Source organism: Nycticebus coucang, chromosome X, assembly GCF_027406575.1.
Source record: "Nycticebus coucang isolate mNycCou1 chromosome X, mNycCou1.pri, whole genome shotgun sequence".
In the NCBI taxonomy this organism is placed as follows: Eukaryota; Metazoa; Chordata; class Mammalia; order Primates; family Lorisidae; genus Nycticebus; species Nycticebus coucang.
In genome coordinates, this window is record NC_069804.1 from 18,403,124 (window position 1) to 18,421,121 (window position 17,998).

At 39.4% G+C, this 17,998-nt stretch overlaps 1 protein-coding gene across 7 annotated transcripts in view; it reads right to left on the bottom strand.

Moving 5' to 3' along the window:
- The window catches only part of SH3KBP1 (SH3 domain containing kinase binding protein 1), a 380,231-nt gene that overhangs the window by 125,866 nt on the left and 236,367 nt on the right, over window positions 1–17,998 (bottom strand). The window lies entirely within an intron of this gene.

Genomic DNA, 17,998 nt, shown 5'->3' on the forward strand with positions numbered 1-17,998 from the left:
TTCTTTCTCTATAACAAACACAAAGGCACTAAACCACATAAACTATAGGGGAAGAAAGCCCTCATTTACAAAACAAAACACGAAATTACTTATTTTAATTATGTGCTTTCTTAAATGGAACCTTTTGTGGTTATCTGCTATTTTTCAAAAGGTGTATTTTGATTTTTAAGGGGAAGTACGGAAGACAATGTGCACAGCACAGAAAAATGTCCAAATTAATGTTTTCTTGTCTTGAGAAATTCCTTGTCCTTTTGGGTCACAATGAAGAATGTCCATTTCAATGTTTTCCACTTGTAAGTTCCCGGGAGCAGTAATTCCTTTTTGTGCCTTTCCCAAAGATTTGCTATAGGCTTCACACAGGGAAAACATAATATGGATTCATGGAAAATAGTGACAAAGGAGGACAAATCCCAGGAATGGCTCTTCCGGAGTTGATACCTTAAGTCCCTACTCCTGACATATTACATTTAATCTATTTTAGATTTTTAGATTTTAGTCCCTCCCCAAATTTACAGGGACTTTTAGTGAAGATTTCCACATCCTCACCCATGAAGGACAATGACGAGTTTAGCAATCCTTAGTACTAGCTACTTCTCCCTTATTCCTAACCTGATCACCATGCTTCATGTTAAATGGGGCTCCCTTTATTCAGCCACCAGTGTAACCAGAAAACAGTCAATCACCAAACTACACATAATTCTTCATTTCCTCGTGGACTCTAGTCATCTCTCTCTGTCATAATGCCTGCGGTTTCCCCACAACTTCTGATTTCTAGTTCCTTGAGCATCTTCACTGCCTTGTGTCATCACTTCTTTGGATACTCCTACCTCCCTTGACTAGCCCATTCAATTTCTTGACAAATGACCAACCCACATCAGATGCTTCATCTGATATTCGTTGGGCTTGACGGAAGTCAGGGTTGGGCTACACAATAAACACATTGCTGTATGGCCCCGCAAAAACACTTTTATTACTTAGAAACTTAGCAATCCCTCCTCAACCCAGTTGTATCTTTTTTGGCCTCTCATTACCTTTTTCTTAAGACCCCTTTTTATCTCTTATCCAGACTGCTTTTCTCCTCTCCTGCCTAATGACTGATAACTGAATGTCAGAAAAACTTGGAGTTGTTTGAACTCTTGGGCACTGAATGTAAAAAGTGTCCCCAAATGTCAGAGATCCTATAACCCTTCACTGGAAAGTGCAGTAAGATTGCTCATTTAATTATGTTCTATTCACCTCTATATTGCAAATCAGTAATGTGATATGTATTGCTTAGGCAAATTATTTTCATATGTAGGCATAGAGTTACCACCTTTATAATGTTTCAGCCTCTTCTGAATTGAAAATCAACAGTACCATAAGTCTATTCTCTTTGCTTCTAGCAATACTTGAGTGTAGGGAGGGTATTAGGACTTGAAGAAAAAGAAATTAAATATACAATTAGACATGTAAGATATGCAAGGCATTCAGCTCTTCTAATACAGTAACTCTACACAGTTCTATGCACTGTACCAAGAGGATAAATGTGGACTACTCTAGCATGTAAAATCTCACTACTTTTTATATCATTACTTCACTTATTATCAACTTTGTTAGTAGTCTAGAAAATGTACCCAAGAAGTTTCAGAAAAGCTACTTCTAGTGCAAAGACAAAATGAGAACCCCAACTAAGAAGTCAAAATAAAAAGAACAGACTGAGCAGATGCTACCAAAACAAATGGAGCAAAACATATTAAAATCATAGGTGGATGAAAATGCTTAGCAAGTGAAAGAAAAAGAAAATGAGGCAGTATATCCATTTTTACCACTTTTAACTTCTTCCTCTTAAATGAACAAACCAGAAACACAATTTATGTATGATACAGACCCTTAGCTTTCTATCTCCACTTTTCAAACCCTGCCTGTTTGATTTTTAAAAGTTCAAGGGTAAGTTTAATTAAGGTGATATTTTTAAATCACAGGCCATTTGCAAAATGGCTTAAGCATGGCCTTTTGATGAAAAAGTGCCCTTTACAGGCAATTCTGGCATATTTTTAATTTTGGAATTGTCCATTTTATAGCCCAGGTTTAGAGATAGAGAAATAGCTACTAGGTGTATATGTAGTGTAGTTATGCTTCCATTTGTTTCTAGAGCATTTATGGGTATATGTTTATTTGGGATCTGGCCTCCAACATTAAGAGCCTGGGTTGGGAATAAAGATGGCATCCTATAGTTTTTAAATGGCCTCCAGTGCTACAGAAAAAAAAAAAACAACAACAAGTTACTGACTCACTGATCTGTGATCTGAATTTTTTAAATGTAAGAAACAACATATCACCATGCAGTCAGATAAGCCGAATAGTCTGTTTCAAAGTTGCCAGTTTTCATATAGCATTGAACTCATCCCATTCCACTGAAACCCAGTTAGTTAAATTTCATTTTATAACTGATGAGACTATCAGAGAGAAGAGACAAGCTAAGTACAAAGGCATGATAATTTTAATGACCACTCAGAAATTTTCAAAACCTTGAATTTCAGGAACCAAAAGCATCTGCAAACTCTAAAGTTACAAATATTATGAAATAATTATTAATAAAGAAAAAAAGAGGGCCACAATTAAATACTTATAGAGACTTTAGTCCATCCCACCAAAGAACATCAATTAAACCAAATGAAAAATTTAGCAAATAATTTGTAAAAGGAAAGACTTTCATTTCCTACCCTCTGGCAACTCAAGAATAGAAGGTGGGGAGAGAAAAAATCAATCATAAAACTGGCTTTCCCTATTATGTAGGATGAATCAAGTAATATCACTTAGAATTAACAATAGCACAAAGGAAAAAGTCTTTTTTCAGAGAATCCACTCACCACAAGTCTTTGATTATGGATTCAAGTAACCGGGTGGGACTAGATGAAAAACAGTCCTGGTCACCACTAAACCTCTGAAACAAAGCAACTACGTGGATACTCCACTCATTTTATTCTTCAGGGTTTGTGGGAACAAGGACAATGAGTTCTTCCTTTGGGCAACTTGCAAATTCTTAGAATTGTGTGTGATCATCTAGTTAACAGTAATTCTTAAACAGAAGACCTTTTCCCCAATTCAACATTCCAAAATGAAAAGAATAACATGCTTCCCCTTTAGTGACAGGCAATGTGAACACACATTGAACATCACTCTAACCACAATGAGATACTACTTCACACCCATTAGGATGGCTACTATCAACAGTATGATTTAATTAAAAATTCAATTAATAAAATAAAAAAACAGAGCATAACAAATATTGACAAAGATGTGGAGAAATCGGAATCCTTGGGCATTGCTGGTGGGAGAATACATATAATGGTGCAGTCACTGTAGAAAACAGTATGGCAGCTCCTTAAAAAATTAAAATTAGAATTAATATATGATCCAGCAACTCCACTTCTGGGAATATATCCAAAAGAATTGAAAGCAAGGACTCAAACAGGTATTGGTATGCCAGTGTTCACTGTAGCTTTATTCACAATAGCCAAAAGGTAGAAGCAACTCAAATGTCCATCAACAGATAAATAAATAAAATGTATTACATCAATACAATGAAATATTACTCAGCAGTAAAAAGAAAGAAAATTCTGACACATGCTACAACATACAGGAACCTTGAAGACTTTACGTTAAGTGAAAAAAGCTGGTCATAAAAGGGCAACTATTGTACTAATCCACTTATATGAAGAACCTAGTCAAATTCATAGAAATTTGAAAGCAGAGTGATGGTTGCCAGGGGCTAGTAAGAGAGGAATGTGAGAGGTTATTGTTTAATGGGTATGGAGTTTCATTTTTTCAAGATGATGAAGTTCTGGAAACATATAGTGATAATGGTCACACAACTTTGTGAATGTACTTAATGCCACTGTGGGTGGGGCCTTGGTGTGTGTCACACTTTATGGGGGCAAGACATGATTGCAAGAGGGACTTTACCTAACAACTGCAATCAGTGTAACCTGGCTTATTGTACCCTCAATGAATCCCCAACAATAAAAAAAATAATAATAATAATAAATGTTTTTTACCCCTATAAAAAGCCAGTTCTACATTTTGACAAGAATACATAGAAAAGTTTTATGAAGATTTCCACCAAGAAGTAAAGCTGAATGTATAGGATTAAGAAAAATCTTACCTTTGTTCTGTTGGAATTTTTTTTACCATGTACTTAGGTTATTTTTATTTAAAACAAAACCAACCAGAATTCAGTCAGCCTCTGACCTGGAAATTCCTCTTTCTAAAAAATCAGCCTGAATAGATAATCAGGGAAGGAACAATAATGCATGTATACAAAAATGTTGCTTTTAATAGTAAAAATGTGGATGTAGCCTAAATAGTTAGCAAGTTGGGATTGGTTCAATAAATAGTGTCAGATTTCTACAATGGACGGAGATACCGTAAGGCTGACAGAAAAGGGGTTCCATAATATGTTAAGCTTTTAAAAAGAGGCAGCATTTGATATGACATCATTATTGTAAGAAGAGTAACGTGTGTGTACTACACGTCATATTCAAGCTCTGAATAAAAGGTCTGAAAGCATACATATGAAATGTTAACTAGGGCTGTTTCCAGATAATAGGATTGAGAATAATTTCTATTTATTTCTTCATATTCTTCTAGTTTGAGTTTGTATTATTATTATAATTATTACAAAGAGCTCTTGTAATGAGAGAAGTAACAGAGCTATTTCCATTTTGAGACGCAAAGCAGCAAAGTGTTCTAGAAGCGCTCACCAGCGCAACGATTAGCTTATAGGTCACAGAACCAAGACAGCTGCTGTTAGGACCAGAAGGGGATATTTTTCCCTTCCAATCTCTAAGCCCTAGACCAAGGGGGCCAGAGAAGCTTTGAGAGAACTGCTGCTGAGACTTTTCCATGTCTCACACCTTATAACCAATCACACTTTCACTCATTTCTCCAATAAAGAGTTATAAAGAGTTGTTATCTTATTTTACATATATACCTAATTCTGATTTCTACTTATCAATCAGATTTCAGAATGATGACACCCAGCAATGAGATCAGCAAACATAAGACATCTTTTCTTAGGAAAATTCTCTCAAGCCATTGCAGATGAACACTTTTTTTTTTTTTTTTTTTTTGCAGTTTTTGGCCGGAGCTGGGTTTGAACCCGCCACCTTCAGTATATAGAGCTGGCGCCCTACTCCTTTGAGCCACAGGCGCCACCCCAGATGAATATATTTTTATTCAACCAATCCTTGCCTACACTCCCCTCAAATATCCGCCTCTGTCTTCCTTCTAGGCAAGCAATAGACACTATTATAAAAACTTTCAAGAAATTCTCCTTTTCTTAAAATAATGTGTTAAAACAACGCATTTTCTTTCCACCATGCTATTCCCCTCCCCCTTTTTTTGTAATTTTGAAAATAGTTTAAGTTGAAGCTGACATAAAAAGACATAAAGGGACATATTTTATAGACCTCATAAAATTCCCCCTTAAAATTTTTTTCAATGAGAGATAGGGTTATGGAAGACATATGACACATTGTAAGCCTTACCCTGTGGTTTATTTAGGGAATTTTGTGTTTGGAAAATGACAGACTTCTGCTTTTAGGTAGACAAATATGAACAACTCCCAGGGAAAAACACCACCATCTCTCACTAGCAAACTTCTAGTAAGTCACATCATTTAGTGTCTTTATTTGACTTATACATGAGCACATATGTATAAATGCTTGCCACTATAAAATTAGCCAAATATCTTCACCTCTATAAAAAACAGTTCAAAAGCACCCAGAAGTCACTACTCATAGCTTCTCCACTCACAAGGAAAACTGCAAATGTCCATGCCCCCCATGAATGAAATACCCCATACTTAGCTTGCTCTGCATGGACATATTCTTTTCTCCTAAACTAACCTGAAAACCAAGCTGGATTTGTTAACTGCACAAACATCTGTAATTGCTAACCATCTCTGTGCCATGGTGTAACAGTTACTGCTTGTGCAAACTGCTCATCTAAATTTCTTTCTACAGTATGAGCACATGAAAACTCAAGACACAGAGAAATCGAAAACATCTGTAAAAATTAATGGCCAATTTGACCAAAAGGGGGGGATTAAAACAGCTCAAGTGTAACATTTGACTTTAGACATTAATCCTTACACTTAATAGGTTCTTCCTTACCATATCCACAGCTTCCCTCTATGGCAGGCACACACATCATTTTAACCCACCAATGCAAACCCATTCAAGTCCTGCTATAAATGGTACAGATAAGATACAAGTTAAGGCATTTATTACATCTCTAAAAGCAAAAAAAAAAGAAATACCTCTTCTCCCATCATGCAGTCAGCCTCCTCTCTGCAGTTTGAAAAGGTCCCAGAACTACCCTGGAATCCTCTCACTTCCTTCCAACAGCCAAAGGCACAGAGCCTGAGGACCCAGCCTAATCCTGAGTCATACTTGGGACCAAATGAGGAATGGAGAGAACAAAGCTCCCATTTGTTTATGGTTCAGGAAGCCAGGGCCAATTCATAGCTTGGGTGGCTTCGCGAGAAGTCCTCCTCCCTCGCCTACGTTGCTGCTGGAATCTAGGCTGCTTCCTGGGGCCCACAGGTGTGACCACTCCATCAAGGAACACACTGAGGGAGCGTTTATTTGGCAGGACCCAGTGGCCACTTCTGTTTAAAAACACCAGAGAGGAAATAAAAAGCCCATTATCTTTCAAAGATCATATGGCTAGGGAGTGAGTCTTATGGACTGTATGTGACATATGAATTGTAAAAATGCCTATATTTTAAAGAAATAAAATTCATTGTGCTACACAAAAATTACTCATTAAAAAACCCCACATAAACTGAAAGAGGAAAAACAGCTGTGGCTTTATGGAAACACTTCCCCAAGGAAAAATATAGCAAGATTGCCACCATGTCATCAGGAGTATACTAGCAGGCTGGAATGAAGTGTTTAAAAATAGCAGTCTTTTCCCCAAATAAGATATCATTTTAACCACTACTTCAATGAATTTAGAGCCCAGTGGTTGGTTAAGAGTTCAAAACTCTAGAGCCAGAATGTTTGAGATCAAAATCCCAGTTGGGTCACTTCCTAGCTGTGTGATATTGCATGACTTATTTAATCTTGTTCATCTCAGTCTCCTTATCTCTAAAATGGGGATAATGGGACCAATCTACAGCAATGCCTAGAATATTAAAGTGCTCACAAAAGTAGCTGGCACATAGGAAGCACCACAAATTAAGGACAACTTCACAAATCAGGATGCCAAGTCAACAGTATTCCCTTTTCAACACATTTCTCATAAATTTTGATGACCTGTTTCAGTTAACTATGGTTAATATTTAATTTTTTAATTAAACTACTTAAAGAACCATCTATTTAATATGTCTGAACTGGCTTCACTGTGTCCAACTCTGTAAGGGGCTTTCAATAGGATGCTGTCCCAGTCCTTAAGAAATTTACATTCTGCTTGGGTAAATAAGACCAATAGATCTGTTTATATATCACACGCACACAAAAATAAATGTGGGAGATGTCACTGGGCAGTAAATGACAAATGCGGTACAAGTGCTACAGAATTAGCATTTAGAATTCAGAGGACAGATATCACCTTCTAGAAACCTAATTAGGATGGGGGAGAATAAACAAATGTCTTATGCAGAAGCATTCAAAATAATCTATTTAGAGATGGAACATAACTTCCCATTCCTTAACATGGCATGCACAGACTGACATTGCTCCAAAGAATTGAATATGGAAAGAGAGGGAAAACAGAACAACTGTACACTGGAGAACCCCAACACTTTTTCAGCCAGAGTGGCCAAGGTTAACATCTCTAGTGACAAGTCATCTTTGAGAGTATGTACTTGATGTGATGTGATGAGAACAGCAATTCACCTCTGTGAGCTTCCTCCCCAAAACTCATCAGTCACTTCAGTTTAATCATGAGGAAAACTTCAGACGAATGCCTATTTAAAGGACATTCTATAAAACTTAAAATTGCAAGGCAGTGCCTGTGGCTCAAGGAGTAGCACACCGGCCCCATGTACCGGGGGTGACGGGTTCAAGCCTGGCCCCAGCCAAAACTGCAAAAAAAAAAAAACACACATACACAAAAAAACTTAAAATTGGCAAGGTCTTCAAAAACCATGAAAACCTGAGAAATTGTTGCAAACAAGAAGAGTCTAAGAAGATGGGGTGACAAAATATGGGACCTGGATGGGATTGTGGAATAGAAAAGAACATTGGTAAAAGCTGAGGAAATCTGAATAAAGTGTGGACTTTAGTTAATTCTGATACACTAACTCTGGCTCATCACTTATTACAAATGTGTCATATTAATGTCAGATGTTAACAGGAGAAGTAACTAGGTGTGGGGTATGTGGGAACTCTATTATCTTCACAACTTTTCTGTAAATCAAAAACTATTCTAAAATAAAAAAGTTGATTAAAAAACCTAATTAGAAAGATAAGCCGGGTGGCACCTGTGGCTCAGTGAGTAGGGCGCCGGCCCCATATACCGAGGGTGGCGGGTTCGAATCTGGCCCCGGCCAAACTGCAACAAAAAAATAGCCGGGCATTGTGGTGGGTGCCTGTAGTCCCAGCTACTCGGGAGGCTGAAGCAGGAGAATCGCCTAAGCCCAAGAGCTGGAGGTTGCTGTGAGCTGTGACACTATAGTACTCTACTGAGAGCAACAAAGTGAGACTCTGTCTCTTAAAAAACAAAAAAGAAAGAAAGATAAGCCTGCTGAATGTGTATGTATACTTAAAAAAATATATGTGTGATTTATAGATATACATGATTATGTCCAACGTGTACATGTATGTAAATGTATTTAACAATACCCTCCCAACTTCATTTTTTAAATTTATCTCTATATTCTTAGCATATCTATCAACAAAGATAGTAGAATGCTGACTCCTGGCTTTTTCATTCCCAAAATACACAAAAGAATTTTCTTTGAAAGGAAACTTGGCTCTTCTATCAGTTCTGCTGCCAAGCCAGGCAACGGCGGCCCAGCTTAAAGAGTGTGCATGAGGTGGGCCCATCTGCCCCTTTCCAACAGCTACTAGAAGTTCCTGGTGCCTGGCCAATTAGTCATCAACCATGGAGCCCCAGGGCTGGCACATCTCCCAGCTACTTCCTCTCCCATCTCCAGTCCACATTCCTAGGCACCTCCCCATTTTATCTCTCTAAAAGTGCAAATCTTATCATGCTGCTGCCCAACTGAACTCCTTCACCAACTTGCCAGCCCACTCAGGAGGAGGGCAGCTTGTGAGTGAGCTGGCAGACTCCTGTGGGAAGAGGCACCACCTCCCTGCCAGCTGCCCACCCCCTCCTCTACCACCACAGCCCCTGTACTTGGCCCAACCTAACTCTTTATTTCTACAACATAACCAGGCTCTGTCCTTGTCCACATGCATACTGCTGGTACCATGAACCTCCATCACCTTTCTTTTTTTTTTACATTTGTTAGATAAAGTCCCTCTTTTTTTTTTTTTTTTTTTTTTTGTTGAGGATTCATTGAGGGTACAAAAAGCCAGGTTACACTGATTGCAATTGTTAGGTAAAGTCCCTCTTGCAATACCACTTTCCTGAAAGGATCTCTAGAACACCCATACCTTTCTTTTCTATCTCTAGGGAAGTTAATAACGCCTTCCTCTTTATTCTCATTGACGCTTTGAACATGCCTCTGTTAGTCCTTCGTCCCCTGCATTTTAATGACTTTTATACATATCTACTTCTCTCTGATGCAGAGACAATCCAAAGCATTAAATGATAGCTGTTTATGATAGCTGAGCCAAGGTATGACTTGGAGCAGGAGGTGTTAATGCCATTCCAGCTAACTACACTGAACCCACCACACCCTATGTAAATAAACTGCCAGGCCAAAAAAAAATCTGGAATTACTTATTATGCAAATACAACATCTAGACATGTCCTTCCCAAATGGATTGCCACTCCTCAGTTTATTTATATAGAAATCCCAGAGCTATTACTACTAATCCATAAGAGGCATTCAATAAAGCTTCAGTGAATGAATGAATAAGCCAATTAATTAACAAATGGAGGAATGAACCTGTAGCTAGACCACAAGCAAATCCTAAATAAAATGAATCTTCCTTTATAATTTCAACTGGATTAGGACAAAACATCATCTTCATGCATCCAGTCCACAAATATTTACGGAAGGTCAACTATAGTTTAACAACTATTTTCAAGGAATTGTAAATATTAACACAATGGTGACAAACATAGACAAGGTCGCAAATTATGGCACTTACTTTCTGGCCGCTGACATTTAAGACTTGATGATGTGAAATAAATAGCTACCACAGAATTCAATTAATTCTACTTCCTGAAGTTTAAAACTTTCCGTAATAAAAAGTTAAAAAAAAAATCCTGAAAATTCCACTGTCATTTATGGGCACTCCTTCTGTTCTAATAACAAGAAAGACGACAACAATAGTAACTAACATTAATTAAGCAATTATTGTATGACAGGTACTTTTCTAACCATTTTACATGATAATCCTCACAACAAGCAACTCTATAGGGCAGACCTACTTGTTATTCTTAATTTACAGATGAGGAGTTTAAAGCATTGAGTGGTTCAGTAACTTCTCTTAGAAAGAGACAGAGTTGGAATATTTATGTACATTTTTTTTACAGAGCCTGTTGCTCAGGCTGGAGTGCAGTGGCCTGTTTATAGCTAACTGCAGCCTCAAACTCCTGGGCTCAAGGAATACAGCTGCATCAGCCTCCCAAGTAGCTGGGACTACAGGTACACAACACCATGCTGGGATAATTTTTCTTAATTTTTGTAGGGATGGGCTCTTGCTACATTGCCCAGGCTGTTCTCAAACTCTTGGCCTCAACAGAGTTAGAATTTGAACCTAGGGCTCGGTGCCTGTAGCTCAGGCAGCTAAGGCGCCAGCCACATACACTGGAGCTGGCAGGTTCAAATCCAGCCCGGGCCAAAAAATAGCTGGGTGTTGTGGCGGGCACCTGTAGTCCCAGCTACTTGGGAGGCAAGAGAATCGCTTGGGCCCAGAATTTTGAGGTTGCTGTGATCTGTGATGCCACGACATTCTACCCAGGGCGACAGCTTAAGACTCTGCCTCAAAAAAAAAGAATTTGAATCTAGGCTAACTGGTCTTCATGCTTAGTAACCACTATGCTCCTAAAAACACAACTTTAAGATCTTTTGGGAATGTAATTCTTAGTGACAATCTGGGGCTGCAATAAATATTTCTTAGCAAATACACTAGGCTGAGCATTTTAGAAAGTACCTGTCCAAATACATAAAATAGTAAACAGCACCCAATGTGTCAAAGAGTACTCCTATAATACTGCTTCTGTTTCCCTTTCTATATCAACTCCCTTCCCTTCCTTACTTTTTCTAGACAAGGAAATATAATAGAGACACTCTGTGGAGAGAGATACTCGGGTGTGAAAATCCTGAACACTTCATTCAGCCTCAGCAACCAGTGGGCACCTTAATACTATCTGCTCATCAAAACCCATGGACTTTCCAACAACTTAAGAGATGTCATATAATCATATTTCAACCAAAATGAGGGACATCCAATATTCTAGGTCTCAGGTAATCAGAACAAGGTTTTGACCTAGTCATGTTTCATTAGTTAAAGAATATACATGTATCATTAGCTCCTAGAGATCCTTAGATGTTAGAGCTTATTTCTAGTCTTATAAGGATTAACGAAATAGAGCTCTCATTTTTAAGGAACTAAGATCATCACTTTAGATCTTACATGCTTTAAATTTACATCATTATAACACCCTGATGAATTGTTACTATAATGGATAAAAAAGACTACCTGAGACATGTATCAAAATATTAAAATTCTCTTGCTGCAATTTACCTGGTTAAAAAATCAATTAGTGACTTATTTATATGCAATTTTAATTCAAATTCTGTCACAAGTACAAGCTATAATGTTTATATAATAAAGGCATTAATTTGGGTGACTATGATTCTATAAATTAGATTCAAGATAATGAGAGTTTAAAAATAACTGTCACAAACATGACATCTAGTAGAAAAACAAAATTCTTTTGAGAGGGATGTCAAAAGTCACCAATGGAATCAGCTAAGACAGGAAGACCATGGGAAAAGAAGCTTCTTGAAGGATTTCTTTGTAGGGGATCCAGTAAACAACCAACCTGGCAAACCATAAAGTTTCAAATGACTTTTTCCAACCAAGCACAAAAGATGGGTTTTTCTAATAAACAAGGGGGCCAAGACCAGTAGTGTCCAGAAAGCCTAGACAAGGAATGAGCTGCCACCAAAAAGCCAGTATTATTCCCCACAAAACCATGTCAGGTTAGGTCCTGGAACTTGCCCAAGTCTCTGCAACTTACCAATCCATGAGTAATATCAGACACTCCTTTCCCTATGTGGTTGGTCAGGACTGATCATCTGAGTGACTCATAAAAAGGGAAAGAGTTCAGAGAAGGAGAGTAGGGCCAGGCTGGGATCACAGGGAAGTGGCTTGACGAGGAAATTCCTTCCCCCTCAGGTCCACAGGTAGGAAGAGACAGAGGTATCAGATATATTCATGAGACTAAGGTGTTATCTGGGCTGTCTTCTTGCTCATAACCGTCCAAACCAATCTTTAGGCTGATGACTCTTCAAACCTGCATCTACTGTTCCTTTCCAATCACTACATGTATTTATCTGTCTGCCTGCTAGATGTCTCCCCTAGATAGAGTCTCAAGAGTCCCTCAAAATTCAACTAGTCTAACCCATGACCTTCCTCCTGAATATCTTCTTCCTCTAGAAGAAGTTATTTAATCAGAAAATAGTACTACCATCCACCTAACTGCTTAAACCAGTTGCCCAAGGCATCATCTTCAAGTCTTCCCTCTCCATTATTTCCTACACATTATCAAACTTCTTGATTCTACATTCAAATTATTTCCCTAAACCATCCATTTCTCTCCATGACAATAGTTCAAGCTGTCAGAGACAACATCCCTTCTCTTGATGTTTCCTTCCATGTAAAGAGAATTCAAATTCCTTCCATGTAAAGAGAATTCAAATGAGGGCAGCGCCTGTGACTCAGTGAGGAGGGCACTGGCCCCATATGCCGAAGGTGGCGGGTTCAAACCCAGCCCCAGCCAAACTGCAACAAAAACAAAAAAATAGGGGGCATTGTGGCAGGCGCCTGTAGTCTCAGCTGCTCGGGAGGCTGAGGCAAGAGAATCGCGTAAGCCCAAGAGTTAGAGGTTGCTGTGAGCTGAGTGACGCCACGGCACTCTACCCCAGGGCGGTACACTGAGACTCTGTCTCTACAAAAAAAAAAAAAAAGAGAGAGAATTCAAATGGACACTCTCTGGACACAATTGGACACTCCCAGTATGCTCTTCCCCTTTATTTATTCTCTCCTGGGAGAGTGAAATTACTTATCTGACAGTGGATTTAGGAAAATAAACTAGGCACATTCCAGCTGAGCTCTTCTCTTTCCTCCTCTTCAAAGTTGGCCGTCTCTGCTGTTCCTCAAAAGGCAGGTCCTTCTATCCCACATCAGCCCTAGCTAGTCCAACATCACTGAGATGGGACGGGAGGATTTTGTCTAATTCTGGAGATCAGCTAGCAGGCCCATTTTTCTCACACTACTCTATATCTTCCAATTTTGCCTTCATCAGTGAAATACTTACTCTATGGCACCTAGCTAATTAAGTCACTCTCTTGCTTAAAACCCTTTGACAGTTCCCCATTGCCCTCAAGATCAAGTCCAGCTCCTTAACAAGTCTCACAAGGCTCTTCATGATATGGGCCTTGCTTCTTTTCCCTACTGGAGCCTCTACACACTATCTGTGCCATCTCCTTCCCCCTTCAAAGAATTTATGCATGTTGCTCTTCCTACCTTAGTAACTCCATGCTCCTTTGCTTGATAAATGCCTACTGGACCCATGGTTCTCAGCCTAATTATCACTTCCTGTAGGAAAGAGCCACACACACGCATGAAGACGTACTGTTCATCCTTCCACTTACCACTTCCTTCCAGTCCTGGGGGCTGCAGCAGCACTGTGTTGTCAGGGATCATGGAATTTCCTATACTCTACTATTATTGCTTGCTTACTTTTCTATAGTTCCCTGAGAGCAGTGATCTGGTCTCCCTTCCACCATATCCCCAGTGCTGAGCATATAGAGAGCCCTCCATAAACACTAGTTGAAATGAGTTGCGTTTACAATATTCAATGTATTTACAGCTATATATCATTTTTTTTAAAGTCCCATGAGGTAGGATACATAAAAAGAGTATTCCCTTTTTTTTGGGGGGGGGACAGAGTCTCAAGCTGTCACCCTAGGTAGAGTGCTGTGGCGTCATAGCTCACAGCAACCTCCAACTCTTGGGTTCAAGCAAGTCTCCTGCCCCAGCCTCCCAAGTGGCTGGAACCACAGCCGCCCAACACAACGCCCGGTGATTTTTTTGTTGTTGTTGTAGTTGTCATTGTTGTCCGACAGGCCCGGGCTGGGTTCGAACCTACTACTCTCTGTGTATGTGACCAGCACCCTACCCACTGAGCTATGGCACCACCCAAAAGAGTATTCCCATTTCACATATGGCCCAACTGAGGCCAACTCTGTCAAGGTCAATCAGCTAGGATAATGATAAACGTCCCTCTAATCTTCTTTTTATTTTTTTTGAGACAGAGTCTCACTATGCTGCCCTCAGTAGAGTGCTGTGGTGTCACAGCTCACAGCAACCTCAAACTCTTGGGTTTAAGTGATTCTCTTGCCTCAGCCTCCCAAGTAGCTAGGACAACAGATGCTCCCCCACAACACCCAGCTATTTTTTTGTTGTAGTTGTCATTGTTATTCAGCAGGCCTGGGCCAAGTTCAAACCCACAAGCCCAAGTGTACATGGCCAGTGCCCTTGCCACTAAGCTATGGGTACTGAACTCCCTCTAATCTTCCAATATTTAACTTGCTTTATCTTTAGGCACACAGTATTTTCCATTATTTTGATACAGTACATACTTACATCTGAGCTTAGTTTAAATCATACATTTTTCTCCAAGGTTCTTTTTTATCTTGAACTTTTTATGAATGAAAACTGCCAATATACACAAAAATAGAGCATAAGGAACCCTCATGTAGGTTCTACTCAGTTTTATCAATTATCAACTTATGGCCAATCTTATCTCCTCTATGCCCCACCTAACCTTTCATCTTCTAGACTACAGCAAACAAAGCCCAGACATTATATCATCTATAAATAATTCAGTTAAGTGGTACATTCAATATATCATTCACAGGCATATCCATTTGGTTATATTATAAAGATTCGAAAATGGGGTCCTTCTTATAGCTTAACAAGGGGAGCAAGGACAACTACACAAAGTACTCACAGTTGGCAGAGGAATGTCATGCACCCCCACTCATGTATAATCTAATCTTATCTACTCTCAGTAGGGTGATGTGGGTTACAACCTAGGTAAGATAAGCACAAAATTATCTACTGACTCAGAGAAGTAGATCTCAGTACTTTACAAACTTGAACTGCCAGGTATATAATGAGGCTTACAGCTGCTAATAATCATCAGATTCTCCTTTTTCTTTTCTTCTTGTTTTTTTTTTTTTTTTTTTTTTAGACAGAGTCTCACCATGTCACCCTCAGTAGAGTGTCCTGGCATCACAGCTCACAGCAACTTCAAACTCTTGGGCTTAAGCGATTCTCTTGCCTCAGCCTCCTAAGTAGCTGGGACTACAGGTGCCTGCCACAATGCTTGGCTATTTTTGTTGTTGTTGTTGTCATTGTTGTTTAGCAGGCCCGGGGCCAGGTTTGAACTCACCAGCCCCGGTTTATGTGGCTGGGGCTCTAACTACTGAGCTACGGGCGCTGAGTCCAAATTCCCCTTTTTCCTCATTAAAGTTATCAAACCAGCCATGTTAAAAGGCCAACTTTCCCAGCCTAAGCAGGAGACCTGTTTGGGCCTCACCTGCCAAATGCTGTCACATGAGATCCAATTTGTCCTTCTGTAAAATCAAAAGAGCAAGTTCAAGTCTCAAAGGAAATTTTCTTCCTTAAACATAAATCTTGGACACAAAACTGTCCCAAAAGTAATGAGAAGCAGGTTGTTTGCTGATAAAACATCATACTCATCAGCTCTTGTGCTGGGTCATGCAGTAACATAATGTACCCATAAATCTATGCAACTATCTGTGGCATCAACAATAGGAGTGGAGATAGTTTCAAATCCTCTTAGATATTGTAAAAATTGTCTGCAGCCAGTAAAGCAGTCTGGAAAGTTTGCTTTCCCCAATGAGAAGTAGGTTAAGGGAGCTTCCAGTACCTGGTTTCATTCCGCAAATAAATCACACACATATATACAGGTTGAGTAACCCTTATCCGAAATGTTGGGGACCAGAAGGATTTCCAAGTTCGGATTTTTTTCAATCTTGGAATATTTGCAAAATATATACAGGTTGAGCATCCTAATCCCCAAATCTGAAATCCAAAACATTGTAATGATCATTTACTTTGAGTATTGTGTCAGTGCTCAAATGTTTCTAATTTTGGAGCACTTTTCAAAGGCTCATCCCTGGCTCTATACTTGAGACCAAATTGTAGGGTGAAGGGGAGAAGCAGGGAGCCCCATTGGGGAGCAACAAAGGTGATGAGACATGAGTGGGTGGATGCTAGACACAGATAGCGGGCAGAACTGATTGGATTTTCTGACAGAGACAGGAGTCAGAGACAATCCCAGGGTGTTTGTCCTGAGCAGTGGGGGAGGGGGGCTGGCAGTGTCTTTAAATGAGACAGGGAAGGCTACGGGTGGAGCAGTTGGAGAGGGATGATGGGGAGTCTAGGTTTGGATAAACCAATATGAACTTAAGATCTCCAAATGAAGATACTGAGGTAGGCAGTTGGACATCACAGCCCTGGGCTTCAGGGAAGAACTGTGTATGCCGAGATAAAAACTTGAGAATACTATATTTGACATTGCCATTGCTATTAATAATAACCCTATTTATTTATTTTTTTTATTTTTTTTTTTGTAGAGACAGAGTCTCACTTTATGGCCCTCGGTAGAGTGCCGTGGCCTCGCACAGCTCACAGCAACCTCCAACTCCTGGGCTTAAGCGATTCTCTTGCCTCAGCCTCCCGAGTAGCTGGGACTACAGGCGCCCGCCACAACGCCCGGCTATTTTTTGGTTGCAGTTTGGCTGGGGCTGGGTTTGAACCCACCACCCTCGGTATATGGGGCCGGCGCCTTACCGACTGAGCCACAGGCGCCACCCAATAATAACCCTATTTATTATTAGCAGATGAAACAAATATTAATAGCAATAATGAAGTCACCCCCACATACAAAATGTCCTCCTATGCAGAGAAGAAAAAGAATCATAAAACAAATGAAAGGAATGAACTGTTAGCTGACTGACTTAATGGTCATTTTCACTTCAAACATTTGAATAAAATAAAGAAAAAATACATCCATTATGCTTTCTCAAGATGGAGACTTGCTCTTCCCTAAATATTTACAGGAATCTGAATGTGACCATGTGACTATGAGCTCAGAAGCTGGGATACTAATTAGATAGTCTTCAGATCATGAAAAATATCACATATTGATCGCTAAAAGGAACAATGTTGGCTCAGAGAAGCATCAACAGCAACAACAAAAAAAAGAGGAATTTAAATGAAACAAAACTTTAATTTCTAGGTATCTGCCCTTTCTGCCTTACTCACTGCCTTCCACTTTAAGGGAATTAAGTGTCCAAAAGGTTTCTTTTTCAGATTCTGTTTCTAACACATGATAACACTGACGAACAAGGGTGCTGGGGTTGTCGAAGTTCTACAGCTGCATAAAATGACACAATCTTAAAAATTTCACCTCACCAGAAAATGAAAAACACTGAAAAGCCACTGATAAACTTGCATTAGAGATGTTGCCAATACCCCACCCCCAGGGCCTGCTGGCACAAACGTCAAAGCAAAAATTTCAGCACTAAATCGAATTAGCAAACATTCCT